At 55.3% G+C, this 18982-nt stretch overlaps 1 protein-coding gene across 1 annotated transcript in view; it reads left to right on the top strand.

Moving 5' to 3' along the window:
• Nucleotides 1-12342: 12342 nt before the first annotated feature.
• CDON (cell adhesion associated, oncogene regulated) overlaps nt 12343-18982 on the top strand; it is a 54209-nt gene continuing 47569 nt past the window's right edge. The window contains exon 1 of the mRNA XM_064470699.1: nt 12343-12507. The gene's annotated coding sequence lies outside the window, so the exon portion shown is untranslated. The remainder of the gene's footprint in view (nt 12508-18982) is intronic.

Below are 18982 nucleotides of genomic sequence, written 5' to 3'. Positions count from 1 at the left end.
TGCAGGATGCAAGGTGCGGATGCAGGCTGTGGGGTGCAGATGCAGCTCCACGATGGCGATGCACCACTTTGAGCAGGGAAAACCAGCAGAAATGTTTCCCCATCTGCTTTTTAAGAGCAAACTTGGAGTTTTCTTGCTAACATCAGCCTTTTGGGGCCTGGCAATCCAATGGATTTGCTTCTTGCAGAAGCATTTCTATTTTCTGAACTGCCTCCATCAGCTCAGTGTCTCCAGTGCAGCAACTATTAAAGAAAAAAACCCTAAAGCTGGAGCAATTCCATCCAAAAACACCCAAATCCACCCTTTCTCTCTTTAAATCGGTGTCTCCCTCCTTTCTCCTCATCATTTCCCACTGTGGAGGTGTGGGAGGGGCTGGATTTTTAACTTGGGAGATGTTTTAGCTCTTGCAAAACCATCGCAGCAGCCTCGGGAAGGCCGCCACGTTAATAAAAGCAAAAATGCAGAGGAGTCTGTTAAGGAAACTCCTGCAAAAAACCCTTCAGAAAACATCATGGGCAAGGCCGGCTTTTTGTTTGGTTTTTTTCCCCCCCCTCTTATTCCACTGGGGACTTGAGTTTTGCAGGTCACGGAGTGCCTGGAGGGTGGTACAAGGTGGGTTTTTGCAGCAGATTTGGCCTCTGGATCCTCCTGCCAGAGGCAGGGAGGGGTTTTGCAGGTGAAAACCTGGAATTTGCAGGTTAAAGCTGGAATTTGGCAGGTTAAAACCTGCAAATATCCCCCCAAACTGGGGAAGGGGCACAGTGGATGCAGCCTGGCAGTGGTGCTGGGGCCACGGGTGGGAGACCCCATCGGTGCCTCTCATCCGGCAGGCAGGAGAGTGAGAAAAATGCTTTAAAAAGGTAAAAAAATAAAAAACCCTCCAAACCAGGCAGGCTGAGGTCATTTTTTTGGTGAGGAAGTCGGCTCCTTCAAAATGCCTCTGGGTCGGGTTTAAGATCAGCAGAAACATTCTTGGGCAGGGTGGGGAGAAAATGCCGCTCATGCTGTCAAGAGCAGACCCCAAAAAACCCTAAATGCCCTAAAAAAACCCCAAAACACCCCCTCAGAAACAAAAAAAATCCACTGCTTTGCAACCCCCAGGCATGGAGCAAGCTGAACATCGGCAGGGAGAAGAGTAAAACCAGCCCATGAAGGGGAAAAATGACCCCCAAGGGCACGAGGAGCTGAACCTTGAAGTGGCTTATGAGCATCATTTGGTCCCTGCGGGGATTTTTGGGGACGGGGAGAGGAGGAAAGCAAGGGGGCCTGGCAGGGAAAGTGCATCTCCCCCCATTGTTCCGGAGGGTTTTATTTCTTTGCTTCATTCCCTCCTTCATTTACCATCATCTCACCAGGCTCAGCACCCACCAACACCCTCGTTGGGTGAAGGAACTTGGGGGTGAGGACCGTACAGCACTGGAAAACATGCCAAAAAAGAGGGGGGGAATTAAATTGATTGCATCTGTTGTGCTTTGCTTGGAGGGCTGAGCGGCCCGGGGACCTTTTGGTGCCTCGCCGCGAGCCCTCTGCCACCCTGAGAAGCTGTTCTGGCTTTTCCAGCAATTTAGCACATTAGGAGGGTTATAGTTTGGCCGTGTTTATTTTGCTAAACCTCACAAAGCCATAATAGAGCTATGGTGGGGGGGTGGAGGAGGCGGGGAGATGCACTGAAAGGTTATTAAAGGGAAGGGGGGGGAACTAGCAGCTGAAGAGGGAAAATTAGTTTGGGATTGCAGCGGGGCTCTGCATCTGCTGTGCAGCTGTGGGCAGGGATGCAGCGGGTGGCAGGGATGCAGCGGGTGGCAGGGATGCAGCGGGAGGCAGGGATGCAGCGGGAGGCAGGGATGCAGCAGTCACAGGGATGCAGCAGTCACAGGGATGCAGCGGGTGGCAGGGATGCAGCGGGTGGCAGGGATGCAGCAGTCACAGGGATGCAGCGGGTGGCAGGGATGCAGCGGGTGGCAGGGATGCAGCAGTCACAGGGATGCAGCGGGTGGCAGGGATGCAGCGGGTGGCAGGGATGCAGCAGTCACAGGGATGCAGCGGGTGGCAGGGATGCAGCGGGTGGCAGGGATGCAGCGGGTGGCAGGGATGCAGCGGTCGCAGGGATGCAGCGGGTGGCAGGGATGCAGCGGTCGCAGGGATGCAGCGGTCGCAGGGATGCAGCGGGTCACAGGGATGCAGCGGGTGGCAGGGATGCAGCGGGTGGCAGGGATGCAGCGGTCGCAGGGATGCAGCGGGTGGCAGGGATGCAGCGGGTGGCAGGGATGCAGCAGGTCGCAGGGATGCAGCGGGTGGCAGGGATGCAGCGGATCACAGGGATGCAGCGGTCGCAGGGATGCAGCGGGTGGCAGGGATGCAGCGGGTGGCAGGGATGCAGCGGTCGCAGGGATGCAGCGGTCGCAGGGATGCAGCGGGTGGCAGGGATGCAGCGGTCGCAGGGATGCAGTGGTCACAGGGATGCAGCGGTCGCAGGGATGCAGCGGGTGGCAGGGATGCAGCGGGTGGCAGGGATGCAGCGGTCGCAGGGATGCAGCGGGTGGCAGGGATGCAGCGGTCGCAGGGATGCAGCGGGTGGCAGGGATGCAGCGGTCGCAGGGATGCAGCGGGTGGCAGGGATGCAGCGGTCGCAGGGATGCAGCGGGTGGCAGGGATGCAGCGGGTCACAGGGATGCAGCGGTCGCAGGGATGCAGCGGTCGCAGGGATGCAGCGGTCGCAGGGATGCAGCGGGTGGCAGGGATGCAGCGGGTCACAGGGATGCAGCGGTCGCAGGGATGCAGCGGGTGGCAGGGATGCAGCAGGTGGCAGGGATGCAGCGGTCGCAGGGATGCAGCAGGTCGCAGGGATGCAGCGGGTGGCAGGGATGCAGCGGGTGGCAGGGATGCAGCGGTCGCAGGGATGCAGCAGGTCGCAGGGATGTAGCGGTCGCAGGGATGCAGCAGGTCGCAGGGATGCAGCGGTCGCAGGGATGCAGCGGGTCACAGGGATGCAGCGGTCGCAGGGATGCAGCGGGTCACAGGGATGCAGCGGTCACAGGGATGCAGCAGGTCGCAGGGATGCAGCTGCACCTCACAAGGGACATGCGCTGCACCTAAATATAGGAGGACAGGAGAAGAAAAAGGCACCTGGAGGGGTTGTGCTACACGCTGCGAGGGAGGAACGAGGCGAGGCTCCGGCTGGGGAATGGGATTTCTCCTCCGCACTTGCACATTCCTCCCGTCAGCGATATTTACACGACGGCACCAGGAGAAATCCCAGGTCGGCTGAACTACCTCCCACCGGTTATCGCCCCGGTGCTGCTGCTCCACCGCGCCTTCCTGCTTCGTCCCAGCTTTTCCTCCCTAGTCCCCTTGGTTTGGTCCCCTCCGCACCCTGTAGGTGTGATCCTTCTGATGCAAAAGCCCTGCTCATCACCCTCCAGAGCCTTCCCCAACGTTTTCCCCAGGCGAGCACCCAAAGGTGCCCTGACTCATCCTGCTACCAGGGCAGGGCTGCTGGGCGGGTGGCACCTGCCCCTCTCGGGTGCAGGGTTTGGGGTAGGCTCTGTGCCATGGGGTTGCTCCATCTCTGGGCACTGCTGGAAACACCCAGCAGCCCCATCTCCTCCTGGCAATAGGTGTTAGGAGGTGTTGCAGAGCGCAGGGATGCTCGCAGCATGCAGGGATGTTTGCAGTGCGTGAGGATGCTTGCAACATGCTGGGATGCTCGCAGGATGCAGCGATGCTCACAGCACGCAGGGATATTTGCAACACAGGGTGCTTGCAGCACATGGGTGCTCATAGCGCAGGGGCGCTTGCCATGTGCAGGGACACTTGCAGCATGCAACGACGTCTGCAGCAGCATGCAGGGACACTTGCAGCGCATAGGGGTGTTTGCAGCGTGCAGGGACACTTGCAGCGCATAGGGGTGTTTGCAGCATGCAGGGATATTTGCAGTGCATGGGGATATTTGTGTCACACACGGATGCTCACAGCGCACGAGAATGTTTGCAGAGTGCAGGGATTCTTGCAGCACACAGGGATGCACAAAGCCACTTTGCAGGAGCCGGGGACACCCACAGCAGCTTTTCAGGCTTTCTGTGCCTCAGTTTCCCCTTCCTGGAGAGGAAGCACAGCACAAGGGCCCGTTGGTGTGCTCCGGGCTTGGCCTCGCAGGACGCCACGGCACTGGGAAACCTGGCCACGCCACAGCAGCTTGGCTGGAGGCTTTGCATTCGGTGCTTGGAGAGCGGCCAGGGGGAGCGCTGGGGGCCTGCTGCTCGCCAGATGCGATAAGGAAAGGTTCGGCTGAGGGGGGGTAGGCAAAAAGAAAAAGCAAAAGCAAAGCAAATTCCTTGGCAAATCAAAGTGAAATGCGCGCAGAGCGAGCGCATGGCCTTGCATCCAGCCATCCGTCTTGATAAGGGGCTCCAGGGAGGAGGAGGAGGAGGAGGAGGCGAGACGATGCCAGGGACCTGCCAGCAATTATGCTTCATTGCAAGAAACCCATCAGATTTCCCAGCGCCGCGTGACGCGGGCAGGGGGGACCCGGCATGCCTCAGTTTCCCCACCCTGTGCAGGCACGGAGAGGGGGAAAGGGGTTAAAACTGTGTGGGTAAAATGCCTTGGAGGGGTTAAATGGGGCGATTTTTCTGCCGGGTTTTATCCAAAACATATGCTTTCGCCACTATTCGAGTTATCTGGGATATTTCCTGCGTGTTTGCTCCTATGGCAACCGGCCCAGCATGAAAGACCTATTTACTGGGCCTGGGGATAAGGAACAGCCATATGGTGTCAATTTTGAAGGCGCTCCATCCCCTCCGCCTGTCGCCGGTTCTCCCTCCACCACGGTTTTTGCCCGTCAAGGGGCGTCCACCACGAGCCAGGTCCAGCCGGCATCGGGGTGGGTGCTGTCGGCAAGGTGAGGTGGTGGGTTGGGTTTGGGGAGCTCGTAGAAGGTGGAGGTGGGCTGCAGAAGCAGTCTGAGGTCCTTCAGGAGGTAGGGATGGAGAGAAGGGGCCTACAGCATTGGTCTGAGGTCCTTCAGGAGGATAGGGGTGGAAACTAGTAATCTCCACCATTGGTTTGAAGTCTAGCGAAGACACAGGGCTGGAGGTGGGGTTGGGGACAAGCTAAATACAGCATAGGTCTGGTGTCCAACCTGGAGATAAGGCTGGGAGCACGGCTGGAGACAAGCTACCTGCAGTGTAGGTTCCAGGTCTATCCAGGAGATGGGGCTAGGGACAGGACTGGAGCTGAGCTACCTGTAAGGTTGATCCGAGCTCCATGGGGCTGGAAACGGAAGAGAGAAGTTACCTACATCGGTCTGAGGTCCACCCAGGAGATAAGGCTTGGAGCAGCACTGGAGACAAGCTACGGCAACACCAGTCAGAGGTTCATCCAGATCATGGGAGAACATGACCAGGGAGAAGCTATCTACATCATCCTGAGGTCCACCCAGGAGACAAGGCTGGAGACAACCTACAGCAAGGCTCAGCTCCAGCCGGGGGCAGAAGGGTGCTGGGGAGGTCCTGGGGACCACAGAGACCTCTTATCACCCCCAGAACCTACCACGGGGTGCAGGGAGGTCTGTCCCACCCCCAGGGGGTCCAGGCTCCTCTTGGAGGTCACCCCAATGCCCTAAGAAACCCAACACACACTGCGCGGGGCCATTCTTTGCTCATTCCTAAAGGTTGGGGCACTTTTTGGACCCGGCACCAGGACGGCTCCACAGGGTAAAATGACTAAAATATGGGAAAATGGGGCAAAAATGTCCTCTACTGTAAAAAAAATTAAAGAAAAAAGATGGTTTTCTAATAATTCTACTTTATTTTTATGTTGTCGCTGGGCGTTTGCTGCAGGGAGAGATGATAAAGCCAGGCAAGACCAGGCACGGCACGGGACGGGGTTTTGGGAATGATTCACTCCCAAAGCCTCCTGCAGAGGTATTTCTGATTAAAAAAAAAACCCAAAATAGATTTTTTTGGGTTTTTTTAAGCAAAAAGAGTTTTACAGAAGTGACCCTTCCCACCAGCCTTGCCATTTTTCTTTTTAATTAGAAAAAAAAAAAAAAAAAGGCTTTCAGCCAAAATAAACCTTCTCTATGAAAATGTGTGTTTGGGTCAAAAAGCCACTTTTCACGGGGGGGGGAAATAAACCAACAAGAAAAACCCCTGTCCAACCCCTGAAGTGATGGGTTGGCAGAGCTCATGGGGAGATACCTCTTCTCTGAAGCCCACAGCTCTTCTCATCCTCTCTTCCTCCTCCTCCTTCTCCTCTTCCTCCTCCTTCTCCTTCTCTTCCTCCCCTCCTCCTTCCTCTCCTCCTTCTGCTTCTTCTCCTGTCCTCCTTCTTCTTCTCCTCCTCCTCTTCCTCTCCTTCTCCTCCTTCACCCTCTTCTCTTCTTCCTCTCATTATCCTTCTCCTCCTCCCCTTTTCCTCTCCTTCCATTGTCTCATCTTGCCTCTTCTCTCTTCATCCTCTCTCTTCCCATCATCTTCACCTTATTTGGCCTCTTCTCGTCTCTTCCTTTTCTCCTCACCTCCACCTTCTCTTCCCAGGTCATGTGTGCGTCCGCGCGTGCTCCAGCCTAACACCCCCCCAGCCCTTGCGCCAGTACGACCCGCCACGAGCTCCCCGCCTGTTCCTGCTCCGTGCCTCAGTTTCCCCACTCTCACGAGTGCCTGCCGTGCTGCGGAGCACCTTCAGGGGCTGATGCCACCCAACGCCACCACCACTGTCGAGGGTAGGGAGGCACCAGGCAGCTGGCTGGCACCCGCTGCCCCCTCCCCAGCAGGCGCCCCCCAAACCGTGCCTCCCCAGGGACCCTCGGGCGTCAGTGGGCAATGGGGCAGCGTGGGGTGCTGGGCTGGTCCCATGGGCGGAGCGGGATGGGGAAGTGAGGCTTCTCTGGGGACAGGACGGGGCGATGGGGACCAGGGTGAGGTACCCAGCTGGGACCGGGACAAGGTGCCTGTCGGGGATGGGGACACAGTGATGGCGACTGGGATGGGGTGGTGGGACCTGGATGAGGAACCTGCTGGGCACGGGGTGATGGGGACTAGGACCTGCTGGGATTAGGACAACGGTAACTGGGACGAGGAACCTGCTGGGGACGGGGCCATGGGGACTGGGATGAGGAACCTGCTGGGGACAGGGCAATGGGGACTGGGACATGCTAGGGTTAGGATAATGGTAACTGGGATGAGGTACCTGCTGGGGACGGGGCGGTAGGGACTGGGACATGCTAGGGTTAGGATAATGGTAACTGGGATGAGGTACCTGCTGGGGACGGGGCGGTAGGGACTGGGACATGCTAGGGTTAGGATAATGGTAACTGGGATGAGGTACCTGCTGGGGACGGGGCGGTAGGGACTGGGACAAGGAACCTTCTGGAGATGGGGGCCAGAACGAGGAACCTGCTGGGTCCCTGGGTGATGAGGACCGGGATGAGGAACCCACCGGAGCCCACCATGGGGCAATGGTGACCAGCCCATGGCGGTGGGGAGCATCTCCCATCCTCAGCCCTTCCCGAGCCCTGAGCTACACACCCACAGCCTTCCCACTTCCCAAACCCCCGGCGGGGAGGAGAGGACAGGGGTCCCCATCTCGTTCACCCCCCAAAGATGTGGTGGCGACGGCGCTGGACGGCTCCTGCGGGGTTGGGAGCACCGAGGGCTGGAGCGCGGGGAGCTGCCGGCTCAATGCGAGGCCTCGCTCCCACGAGCGGATGAAAGGCTCCCTGTCCAAACGGCATTAGACGCGCTGCGAAGGCTCATTCCCGATCGGTCACGCTCCGAGGCGCAGCTGCAAAACCCCCTCCGGGAGCCCGGGATGCTCCGGGGGCTTTGTTTGGAGCAGCCCTACTTCCCGGGGAACCGTGACAAGACGATGGGATTACGGGGCAGGAGAAATAAAAAAAAATAAAAATCACCCTCGCTGCGACCACGCCGGCACGGAGAGACAAAGGAGACCCTCAAGCCCCCGCACTCCTGCCCTGCTGCACGCCCGTCTTCGCCGGCCCCGCGGTGTTTGGGGAAGGGGAACACCGAGGATTGGAGGGTCCCCGAGGAGGGAGGGTGGCTTTTTGGGGGTGTCCGGTCCCCCCCACTTTCTGTTCCCAAATCCCAGTAGCGAGTGAGAAAGGAAAAGGAGGGAAACCTTGCATGGAGGCCATACCTTGAGGGAGGAAAAACCTTGCCAGGAGGAAAAACCTTGTGAGGAAGAAAACCCAGTGAGGAAAGAAACCTTGCCAGGAGGAAAAACCTTGTGAGGAAGAAAACCCAGTGAGGAAAGAAACCTTGCAAGGAGGAAAAACCTTGTGAGGAAGAAAACCCAGTGAGGAAAGAAACCTTGCAAGGAGGAAAAACCTTGTGAGGAAGAAAACCCTGCAAGGAAAGAAACCTTGCCAGGAGGAAAAACCTTGTGAGGAAGAAAACCCTGCAAGGAAAGAAACCTTGTGAGGAGGAAAAACCTTGTGAGGAAGAAAACCCAGTGAGGAAAGAAACCTTGCCAGGAGGAAAAACCTTGTGAGGAAGAAAACCCTGCAAGGAAAGAAACCTTGCCAGGAGGAAAAACCTTGTGAGGAAGAAAACCCAGTGAGGAAAGAAACCTTGCCAGGAGGAAAAACCTTGTGAGGAAGAAAACCCAGTGAGGAAAGAAACCTTGCCAGGAGGAAAAACCTTGTGAGGAAGAAAACCCAGTGAGGAAAGAAACCTTGCCAGGAGGAAAAACCTTGTGAGGAAGAAAACCCAGTGAGGAAAGAAACCTTGCCAGGAGGAAAAACCTTGTGAGGAAGAAAACCCAGTGAGGAAAGAAACCTTGCCAGGAGGAAAAACCTTGTGAGGAAGAAAACCCAGTGAGGAAAGAAACCTTGCCAGGAGGAAAAACCTTGTGAGGAAGAAAACCCTGCAAGGAAAGAAACCTTGCCAGGAGGAAAAACCTTGTGAGGAAGAAAACCCAGTGAGGAAAGAAACCTTGCCAGGAGGAAAAACCTTGCAAGCAGGAAAACCCTGCAAGGAAGGAAATCTTCCAAGGAGGAAAAACCTTGTTTGGAGGAAAAACCTTGTGAGGAGCAAAACCCTGCAAGGAAGGAAAACCTTGCAACGAGGATTAACCTTGCGAGGAAGAAAACCCTATGAGGAAGGAAACCTTGCAAGGAGGAAAAACCTTGCGAGAAGGCAAAATCTTGCAAGAAGGACCTTACAAGGAAGGAAAACCTTGCAAGGAAGGAAACCTTGCCAGGAGGAGAAGCCACAAGCCAGGGGAAGGCCGAAGCGACAGCTCGGCAGGAGCGCGGCAAGCCGGGGCCTGCCGGCGAGCCGCCGAAGCGTGCAGAAGCGAGCAGGCCGAAGCGAGCGGTTCTGCGCCGCCCGGAGCGGCCGAGATCCCTCCCGGCACGAAGCCCCGCGCTGGCCAAACACCCGGCGGGGATTTGCTTCCTCGAGGTTAATTGGGTTTAGTGCGCGGCTAAAGGGCGTAGCTCGTCCGGGCGCCTGCTCCCTAATGAGCATCTCATTTGAATCCATGCAAAATAGCAGGGAGCATGGAGACATGCTAATTAAAGCGATTGCTGTTCACTAATTAAGCAGCAATTCCCCCCCCCCCCCAAGAGGGTATTTTCATGCAAATAGCGCCTGAGGAGGGGATTCGGAAAAAAAAACGCCAGGAAAATTGTCCGGGGAGGAAACAGGATTTGGCAGCAGCCCCGCCCTGCAAAGGAGCATTGCCATAATCGCGATTTTTATGTTGTTTTAAGCCCCAAAACCAGGTTTGGCCGTCTTGCTTCTGTACGGAGAGCGACCCTTGAGTCCTCGGCTTTTCTGGCGGCCGCCACATATCAAGCGGTTTAACTCGCTGGCTGAGCCAGCCCCGCTTTCGCTTTGGTTTTGGGGCATTTTCTTTGGATTAAAAGGGATTTTTAATCCACCATAGCATTTTTCTAGTCTTCATTTTCTTTCCCCCCCGCCCCTTACACTTGTGGAAATAATGACGTCCTACAGGAAACCTCCTGAGGGATAAAATTAGGGCTGGTAAACACAGGGTGGTGTGGCCTGTTGGTCTCACAGGTTTGCCCGAAAACCAAGAAACTTTGTTCCAAGGGTGGTTGGGGCTTTTTTTGTGGTTTTTTTTTGTTTTTTTTTTTTTTAAAGCCTATTTCTCTTTTATTTTTAAACATAGGAGCTGTGTGTCTTTCTGGCCTGCTCCATGTGCTCCACACAAAACCCTCCTTGGGATAAATCCTTCCCACCTCAGCTCCTAGCGACCGAAAATTTAGCAAATTCCCCCCAAAAATGAGGGGTGTCAGGTGTATTTGGGGCTTTTCAGAAAGTGCCGGGAAAAGCGGTGAGGGTTTGGGCGCAGGACGAGGCCGTAACGCGCCGGGTTCACCATTTTTAATCCCGCAGATTAGGTCTAATGCTGAGCGGTTTAGTGAACTGTTAATATCAAATTACGCTGCGAGTGATGGGAGCTTCCGTGATGCTTAACATGATCTTGCTGCAGTTTGCAGCTGGACGCCACGCAAGCCTTGATAAACCCACTTTTTTTTTTTTTTGCTGGTTTTTAGCCCCATATTGCCCCAGAAAGCATTTCTTGGTGGCATTAGGTCGTGGGAAATCACGCGTGGAGCATGTGCACAGCATGCAGGAGCGTTTCTAGCCCTCTGGAAAACACTGGAGCCGCTCTCCTGCTGCCTCGTTCCTGCGACGCTCTGACCGTACAATCGGCTGCATGAGAGCCGCAGCTCCGCTTGCAAGCCCAGCTCTCCACCGGGTCGCAGGAGGGCCGGGAACCCCTCCGTGCAAAGGCAAAGGATTTACAACCGGTCCTGTCGGCCCTCCGGCGTGTGAACGCGCGGCCTGGGCACGGCAGTGACCTTTGCACGGGTGCACGAGGGGAGGTATGCACGGTGCATGACAGCGTCCTCTCCCTGCTGCAAGCATTGTTCCAAGGGTGCACAGTTGCAAGGGAGCACGGCTGCACTGTGCGTGGTTGCAAGGGGGCACGGTTGCAAGGGAGCACAATTGCAAGGCAGCACGGTGCACGGTTCCAGGGGTGCACGGTCGCACGGTGCACGGTTCCAAGGGAGCACGTTTGTACGGATCCAGGGGTGCGTGGTTGCACGGTTCCAGGAGTGCACGGGCGCACGGTTGCGGGGTTCCAGGGCTGCACGGCTGCAAGTGTGCATACTTGCACAGTTGCGGGGTTCCAGGGCTGCTCGGCTGCAAGTGTGCATACTTGCACAGTTGCGGGGTTCCAGGGCTGCACGGCTGCAAGTGTGCATACTTGCACAGTTGCGGGGTTCCAGGGCTGCTCGGCTGCAAGTGTGCATACTTGCACAGTTGCGGGGTTCCAGGGCTGCACGGCTGCAAGTGTGCATACTTGCACAGTTGCGGGGTTCCAGGGCTGCACGGCTGCAAGTGTGCATACTTGCACAGTTGCGGGGTTCCAGGGCTGCTCGGCTGCAAGTGTGCATACTTGCACAGTTGCGGGGTTCCAGCGGTGCACGGCTGCAAGTGTGCATACTTGCACAGTTGCGGGGTTCCAGGGCTGCTCGGCTGCAAGTGTGCATACTTGCACAGTTGCGGGGTTCCAGCGGTGCACGGCTGCAAGTGTGCATACTTGCACAGTTGCGGGGTTCCAGGGCTGCTCGGCTGCAAGTGTGCATACTTGCACAGTTGCGGGGTTCCAGGGCTGCACGGCTGCAAGTGTGCATACTTGCACAGTTGCGGGGTTCCAGGGCTGCTCGGCTGCAAGTGTGCATACTTGCACAGTTGCGGGGTTCCAGGGCTGCTCGGCTGCAAGTGTGCATACTTGCACAGTTGCGGGGTTCCAGGGCTGCTCGGCTGCAAGTGTGCATACTTGCACAGTTGCGGGGTTCCAGGGCTGCTCGGCTGCAAGTGTGCATACTTGCACAGTTGCGGGGTTCCAGGGCTGCACGGCTGCAAGTGTGCATACTTGCACAGTTGCGGGGTTCCAGGGCTGCTCGGCTGCAAGTGTGCATACTTGCACAGTTGCGGGGTTCCAGCGGTGCACGGCTGCAAGTGTGCATACTTGCACAGTTGCGGGGTTCCAGCGGTGCACGGTTGCCCGGTGGGTGCAGCCGCCCTCCGCGCTGGGTGCGGAGCCCACGTGCCCCCCGCTCCCCTCCCCTTAAAGGGCCCGCACCGCGGTGCCGTCCACAGCGCGCCCGCCGCCAGCCCGCGACCCCCCCCCCCCCCCCCGTCGCCATGTGCCCGCCCGCCCCGGTGCCGCGCCGCGGCCGCCCACCCCCCCCCCCGGCAGCCATTGGTACGCTCCGCGGGGGCGGGGCGGCAGGGGAGGGGCGGGGCCGCCGCCGGCGGGCCGGGGCGCCGGTGGGAGCGGGGCGGGGGGGGCGGGGGGCCGAGCGGCGGCGTTGGATGGCGGCTCCCGCCCGCCGGGTCGCCCGTCCCAGCCTGGAATGTCCTGGGGAGCCGCCGCCGAGCGGGGCCGGGAGCGGGAGCAGGGAGGGGGCGCGGTGGCCGCCGCTGCCGCCGCCGCCGAGAGGTAACGCGTCCGTTTCCCGCCGCGCCGCTCTGTGAGGGGGCGCGCGCCGCGGGTGGGGGGGCGGCGGCGGGGCGGACACACGGACGGGACGGACACGCGGCTCCCGCAGGTGGCGGCGGTTCGGCGCCTCCTGTCAGCCCCCGGGGCCGCCTCCCTCCGGTGGGGTGAGGGGGGACGGGGCGGACAGACGGACACGCTGAGGCGGCACCTGAGGGGGGGGTCCTTCCCCACCCCCCCTTTAAGCCCTGTGCCGAGCTCGAGGCACGACCGTGTTTATCTGGAACGGGGAGGGCGAGAAAACTGTGTTTGGAGCCGGGGCTGGGGGTTTATTCGAACCATCCGACTTCTGGTTTTTTTTATCACGCCCTCGGTCTCTGAGATCGAGCCCAAAGAAAAGCCTAAAACCGAGCCCACGTAGAGTGCGCTTTGGTGAGTCGCGAACAAAATACCCTAAACTTCCAGAGCGCCGTTTTGCTGCTCTGTTCTTGACTTATTTCACAGCGAAAGTTACCCCGACTCTACTATATTGGTCATTAAAATGCTGTTCTGCTTGAAGCCGCTGTGGCGATGGGCTTGGGGTCGCGCCTAGCCTCTTACCCATCTTAACATTGATAATCTCGACGCTGGTTTTTAATCCGTAAGGTCACGTTCTCTGCAGTTAGAGGGGTCGAAGCCAGCCCCTATGGTGAGAGGGGGTGGGCGATGCCCGCGGACACCGGCTGGGAAGCATCGTGACATCTTAACTCCGATTATTTTTTTGCATTAAGGTGCCTCCATCCTTCAAGCTATCCGCTTCTTGACTTTGAAGTGACTTTTGCTTGCCGCCTGTGTCCTAGCCAGGCAAAAAAAAAAAGTTAATTATCCAGTTGTTGACTTAATGAAAGAACTTTGCAGCGGACTGTTGCACGTTCTCAGTATTGATGTTTTTAAACCAAGAGGGATGTGTTTTTCTGACGAAACACCCGACTGTTCGGCAGAAAACAGATGTTTATTTTGCCCCTGCCTCGTAACTTTTTAAAGGATTGGCGAATGGGTAAACGTGATGGCTTTATGTAGCTTTTTTTCTTTTTTTTTTACTGCTTTCCCCAGATGATTTGCTGCGTCTCGGTGCTTGGAGGCTCCTGAGAAGGAGCAGCCGCGCCGAGCCTGCGGCTGTAAAGCTGTCAGCTCTGAAGGGGTGTTTACTCAGTGAGTTGTATCTTTCACACATGCACCAGAAATACAATTTACTAACCCAAACACCCGGGTTGTCACTCCGCAGCCGCTGGTCACTGAGGTGACCTGGAGCACGTAAACCTCTATTCTCTGGGGTTTTGGCATTCGTGGCCCAGCGTTTTCTTTGAACAAAGCAGGTAATCCCCTCATGCTGGCGCTTAAAGCTGAGCGGCGTGGAGCCGGTTTGCTTTTCTGCTCGTCTCCTGCGACTCTGGTGTTTTGACAGTTGCGATTTATGTGATGCACTGCCCGCCTGTAACTTCTTTAAGGAGGAAAAAGTGCTTTTTTTGTAATAGCTGTTGCTGAGGGCAACAGCCCGCTCCTTTGCATCCCTATATTCCAAAAATTCTCAGCTCGAGGAGCAGGGATTGCTTCACGGCATGATTTCTTAATGCTTTTCCCATTAAACTTGATATTATATGCCCTAATTACAACCAGCGTGCTTTTGTTCCACCAAACCAAGGCGCGCGTGCTGCTTGCGTGATTCAAACGCGTCGAAACCAAACCCTGACTTTTTTAAAGCAGTTACGAGCCTGTCTTCTGGGGAGGGCTTGATAACATTTTGGGTTTTTTTTTTCCCCCCCCATAATCCCTTCTCCAAAAGAAGAGGGAAGGCTCCAACTGTCTCGGTCTACATCCCAGAAAAAATCCGCAGGCTTGTGAAGCAGCCTGAGAAACCCATGACTGTTGCTCAAAACTATTTGGTTATTTAAAGCTGGACTCACAGATAGAAATACCCAGATGGGATCCACTGCTTTACCTGCCTGCTTCACGTTAAAAGGTATTATTTTTGTTTCTCCTCTGAGGGGTAGGAAGTGGGAACAGCTCTAGTGGTGAGGGATTAGTAATTCACCCCAGGATGAGCGCGATAGCTTTGTCGCTTGGATTAATGCGCTTTATACCCTTAAGCTGCCCCGAGTGCTTGTCAACAGCCGTGCCTGTGCGTGCAAAGTGAAGCGCGGGGCGGCCTTGGTGCGTCAGCTTGGGGTGGGGTTGGGTTTTTTTGCCATTCCTCATGCTATTTTGGGTTATTTTTCATCCTTTTGGGGTTTGGAGGGACACCAGCTCTACCGGGTGCTCTTGGTCCTTTGCCTACCAACCCTTCTGGATGCTGGTGTGTGGTGGTTGGGCTGGGACTCCTGTGTGCTCCCTCTGCTGGCTTGCTGGGCAGCCTGGCCGGGATGCGCTGGTGCTAAACTTTGTGGTTTTTACCCCAAAACCAAGGGGAAAAAACATGTAAGGAGAGGCCTGGCTCTGCTCTGGGGGCAAATCCCACCAGCGCTTTCATTATCTCAAGGTGTGCTGTAAGCCTATAAACCGAGGCTCATGCTTATTTTGGCTCCCTGGTGTGCCAGAGGAATAAGGCAGCTGTGCTCCAACTTCAGGTGATGTCACTTGAGGATTTTAACTGTCAGAGCTTAAAAATACACTGACTTCTTTTAAAGACTGCTTCTGCAGATGTGGAAATTGTGAAGCAAAGCAATTGATTCGCTCGCGTGAGCGCACAGCCCTCCCGGCATTCATCATCCCATAAATCCTCCGCGTATCCCTGCGCAGACCTGCTTTGCCTGACGAAGCCCTCGGTCGTACCGAGACCACCAAAATTAATTTGGTGGCTGCTTGAGATAAGACTAGCAAAAAGCCTCATCTGTGGTGCCAAGAAAACTAACTGGGAAGCATGTGGTGAATAAATCACTTTGGGAGTGGAGCTGTTTTGTGAAGCGGCGCCTGATGCAGACGTGCGCGTATCTCACTGCGTGGTACAGTCGAGCAGCAGCTTCTCCCGGCGCTCCTCTTCGCGTGGTCGTTGGCGGCATTGGCAAGAGGTGTGAAGGACCGGCAGCTTCGGTTTTGCCTTCCCTGGGAAGCCAATCGCAGCGCTGGGTGTGAGAAGCAGTAGGACACGCAAATGTACGCAAAACGCCGCGAAAATGCATTTTTATTTCGCGGAGTTCCTTGTGCTTCGCTTGGGTTCCGTGGCTGCCCTTGCGTCTGCGTGACAGCTGCAAATTTTGTGGCCGCTGAGCTCGGCTCCAGCGAGGCTTTGAAACCTTTGGTGTAGCAGCCCTGAGACCGAGCGACTCTTAGCCCACAAACCTCGAGATCTGGTATTTTCGGATAACGTTTTATATGGAATTGTTTTAATTGGTGTGCCGCGTGCGGCTCTGAATCCTGCGACTGTTTTTAGGCATCATCTGATTTGTATGAATTAATTGGTACTGTAAACTTTTATGCCTAGAGTCAGTTTTTTGTCTGTTGCCTTGTTGACATCTGTTAACTAGCAAGTGGCTCTCTTCAGCTAAGTCACACCGCTTTCCCTCTTGCGGTGGTTTTTTCTGTCATTTTTCTGGTTTTCCTCAGTGTTCCAGTGGGCTGGGGAGCTTCTGAGCTGACTCCTGTCTGCAGCTGGGGTGAGACTGGTCAAAAATACTGCCTTATGGAGTTCAAATGCTTATTAAAGATTGTAAATCTTGTATCAAGCAGAATTAGTAAAATTTCCCCTTCAAATGGGAATTTCTTTGCAATTCTTACTCTCAAAGCTGGTACCTGGGGACCAAACGCTGTTCTCCAGAAGCTTTTTTGCTCTTTTTGTCTGGTTTGTTAACAGGTGAGCACTGGTGCTAGGTCTGCTCTCAAGGCACATTCCCTTTCCTACCAGCCTCGTGCTGTCCTGGTGGCCTCCCTGAGCAAGCCCTGGTGTTGTGTGTCCCCTTCTCCCACGTCGTTCACCCTGGGATGGTGTTTGTCCTTGGCAAACTCAGCAAAAAAACCTCTTTGTTGTATTGCTTTAGCTAACAAGAGGTCTCCAGCTATGCAAGAATTGCTAGAAGAGATGGCTTTCTCTGTGTGGTGTGCATGTGTGTGTATATATATATATTTTTTTTTTCAGTTGACTGTTTTTTCCAGTAATTTCCTTGGTAGATGGCTCGACACAACCTCCAGGGCTGAGTGTGTCATAGTTTTTCCACTCAGTTTCCCCAGCTCGCTTCTCCCTTTCCGGTGCGGCTGATGATTCTCCAGTGACAGTTATCACTTCAGGGTAAAGCGCTTGTTCAGCCCTACAAGGGATTGAGGCTCGTGCATCCAGACCACCTGTCTTTTCCATTAAGCCCCTGCTCGCTCTTTCTACGTGAGAAATATCTCCCATCTTTCAACAGGAGGGAAAATAATCATGCAAGGTGGGTTGTTTTCCCATTTCCCATACCTATGAGATGTCTCGGAGCTCTTCTAGCCAGGTGGGACTCTATTTTTTTTTCCCCTTCCCCCCCACCCCCCAGCTCCTTGGGCGCAGTTTCACATTACAGCTTGGTCCGAGGACTCGCTGCTGCAGGAGGTGGCAGGTACGTTCCTGCCTCTTCCCCGCTGTGCGAATCCAGCGGCGGAGCAGCTGCAGGGGAATGACTCCAGCTAACCCTCCAAAAAAATAAACCAACACCAAAAAACAAGCCCCAAACTTTCTGCTGGATCTTGCCCCGCAGTTAGAGTTGCTAAATCTTCCACCCTGATGACTGGGGAGGCCTCTGGGGGCTGGAGGGGGGGTGATGGGGGGAGGAACAGCCCCTTTTGGCAACAGCCGGCTTTTAAATTGGCTTAGCTGTCTCATAAAACCACGCTCTGGATGCTGCAGCTGAGCCAAGAGCCGGCTGTGTTGCAGAGCTGGGGGTGTCTTGCTGTTCCCCCCCTCTGACTCTCTCCCCCTGCCTCTCACTGGAAATGCCCGATTAAACCAGTTCAGCTCACTAAAACGGCAGGGAGAAAAAAAAAAAAATAGTAATAATAATAAAAATAATCCCCCGAAACCCAGAGCAAGATAAGCCACCTCGGTTGGAATGTTTTCTTCCAGCTTGGCAGCTGGGGGCAGTGCCAAAAGCAGCAGGAGGGAGCTGGGGCAGGGGGAGCTGGGGGAAGGAGAGCGTCCCTTTTGGCAGGGGCCAGCGCTGGCTTCGGCTTAGCTGTAAGGTGAAACCGCACCCTTGGCCTCACCTGTCTGTCTGATCATGCCTTTGATTTATACCTTGGGTCTTGCTGTTTAGTTTTCCCCGCAGACTTCAACCATTGTATCTGATAATGAAGTGAGCGGTCGAGCCTTATTTCTTTAATTCAAAGACAGGTTTAATGTTTCCTACCTCGCAGTCGTACAAAGTCTGCCTGCCTCGCAGGTTTTCCTTACAGCGAACCCATAAAACACTAGACAAGGGGTAAAAATGCTCATGCCGTTAGCAGCCCCTCATTGAAAAACAGGCTCTGGAGAAGGGCTGAGGGGCTGGGCACCACTGGTGTACATTTTTGGGGTGTTTTGGGGGTGTTTTATCTTTGTGAAGGTAGCTGGGGGTTGCGTTGCCTGCTAGGTGTGCCCCGCTGGCTTGCTCCTTCTGCGTGCTGGTGAGAGCCAGAGGTGAGCTGTGGGGATCTGCTCTGTCCCCCTTAATCTCAGGTGAAGAAAAGACGGTTCCTGAACACCTCTGCAGCCGCCCTGTGGCATCTACTGAAGCACTGAGGGACAAACGGACGCTGGGGGTGCCCGTCCTCCTGGAGGAAGGGGGTTGTGTTTTGTGTAGGCACCTCGTGTCCGGGTGGCAAGGGGATGGTACCAGGGTTTTTTCCTTCCCAGTCCTTGCCAAGTGAAGCAAACCATTTATCTGGCTAAAAGGCCTCACTTTAAAGAATCTTACAAGAAATTATGGGCTTTTTTATGTGGTGGTTCAGGAGGTGACCCCCAGGTGACCGTTCCTCTCGTGAGGCCAAGTCCCATCTGGGGAGCTGCAGCACAGAAAGAGGACAGTTAACAACTGTTAACAGTGAAACAAGCTGAAGATCATTCTTCTGTGTTGAAATCCCCTACTTCCAGATTGATCCAAGTTAGGTTTTTCTGGGTAAAATTACTGTAATCAGGTGGGGTTTTTTGGGGGTGTTTTCTTGGTTTTGTTTTTTTTTTTTTTAGTTTTTTTCTCTTCTTGTTTGTTATGCGATGATATATCGGCCCAAATAAGGGTATGAGAAAGGCTGGCGATTTTCAGGAGGATCCACAGACAGTCAGTGCATGACTTGTTGCCTTAATCTCTGAGATCAGGAGATTCCTTTGCAGTGATGGATTAATCCACTCTTGAGTGAATAATATAACTGAGAACAAGTAGGAGCCAGCGCTCCAAACAGATGATTTGTTTAATACGTGTATGCCCCTCCTCCCCACCTCCCCCCTCTGAAAAGCGTCTGTCTTCACCGTTTCATTCCGCCTGCCTGCTGAAACCTTACAGCAACC

The sequence above is a fragment of the Phalacrocorax carbo genome, chromosome 21, assembly GCF_963921805.1.
Source record: "Phalacrocorax carbo chromosome 21, bPhaCar2.1, whole genome shotgun sequence".
NCBI classification, from domain to species: Eukaryota; Metazoa; Chordata; class Aves; order Suliformes; family Phalacrocoracidae; genus Phalacrocorax; species Phalacrocorax carbo.
The sequence above is the reverse complement of the archived record's forward strand: the minus strand, read 5'-3'. Positions and strand labels throughout refer to the sequence as shown.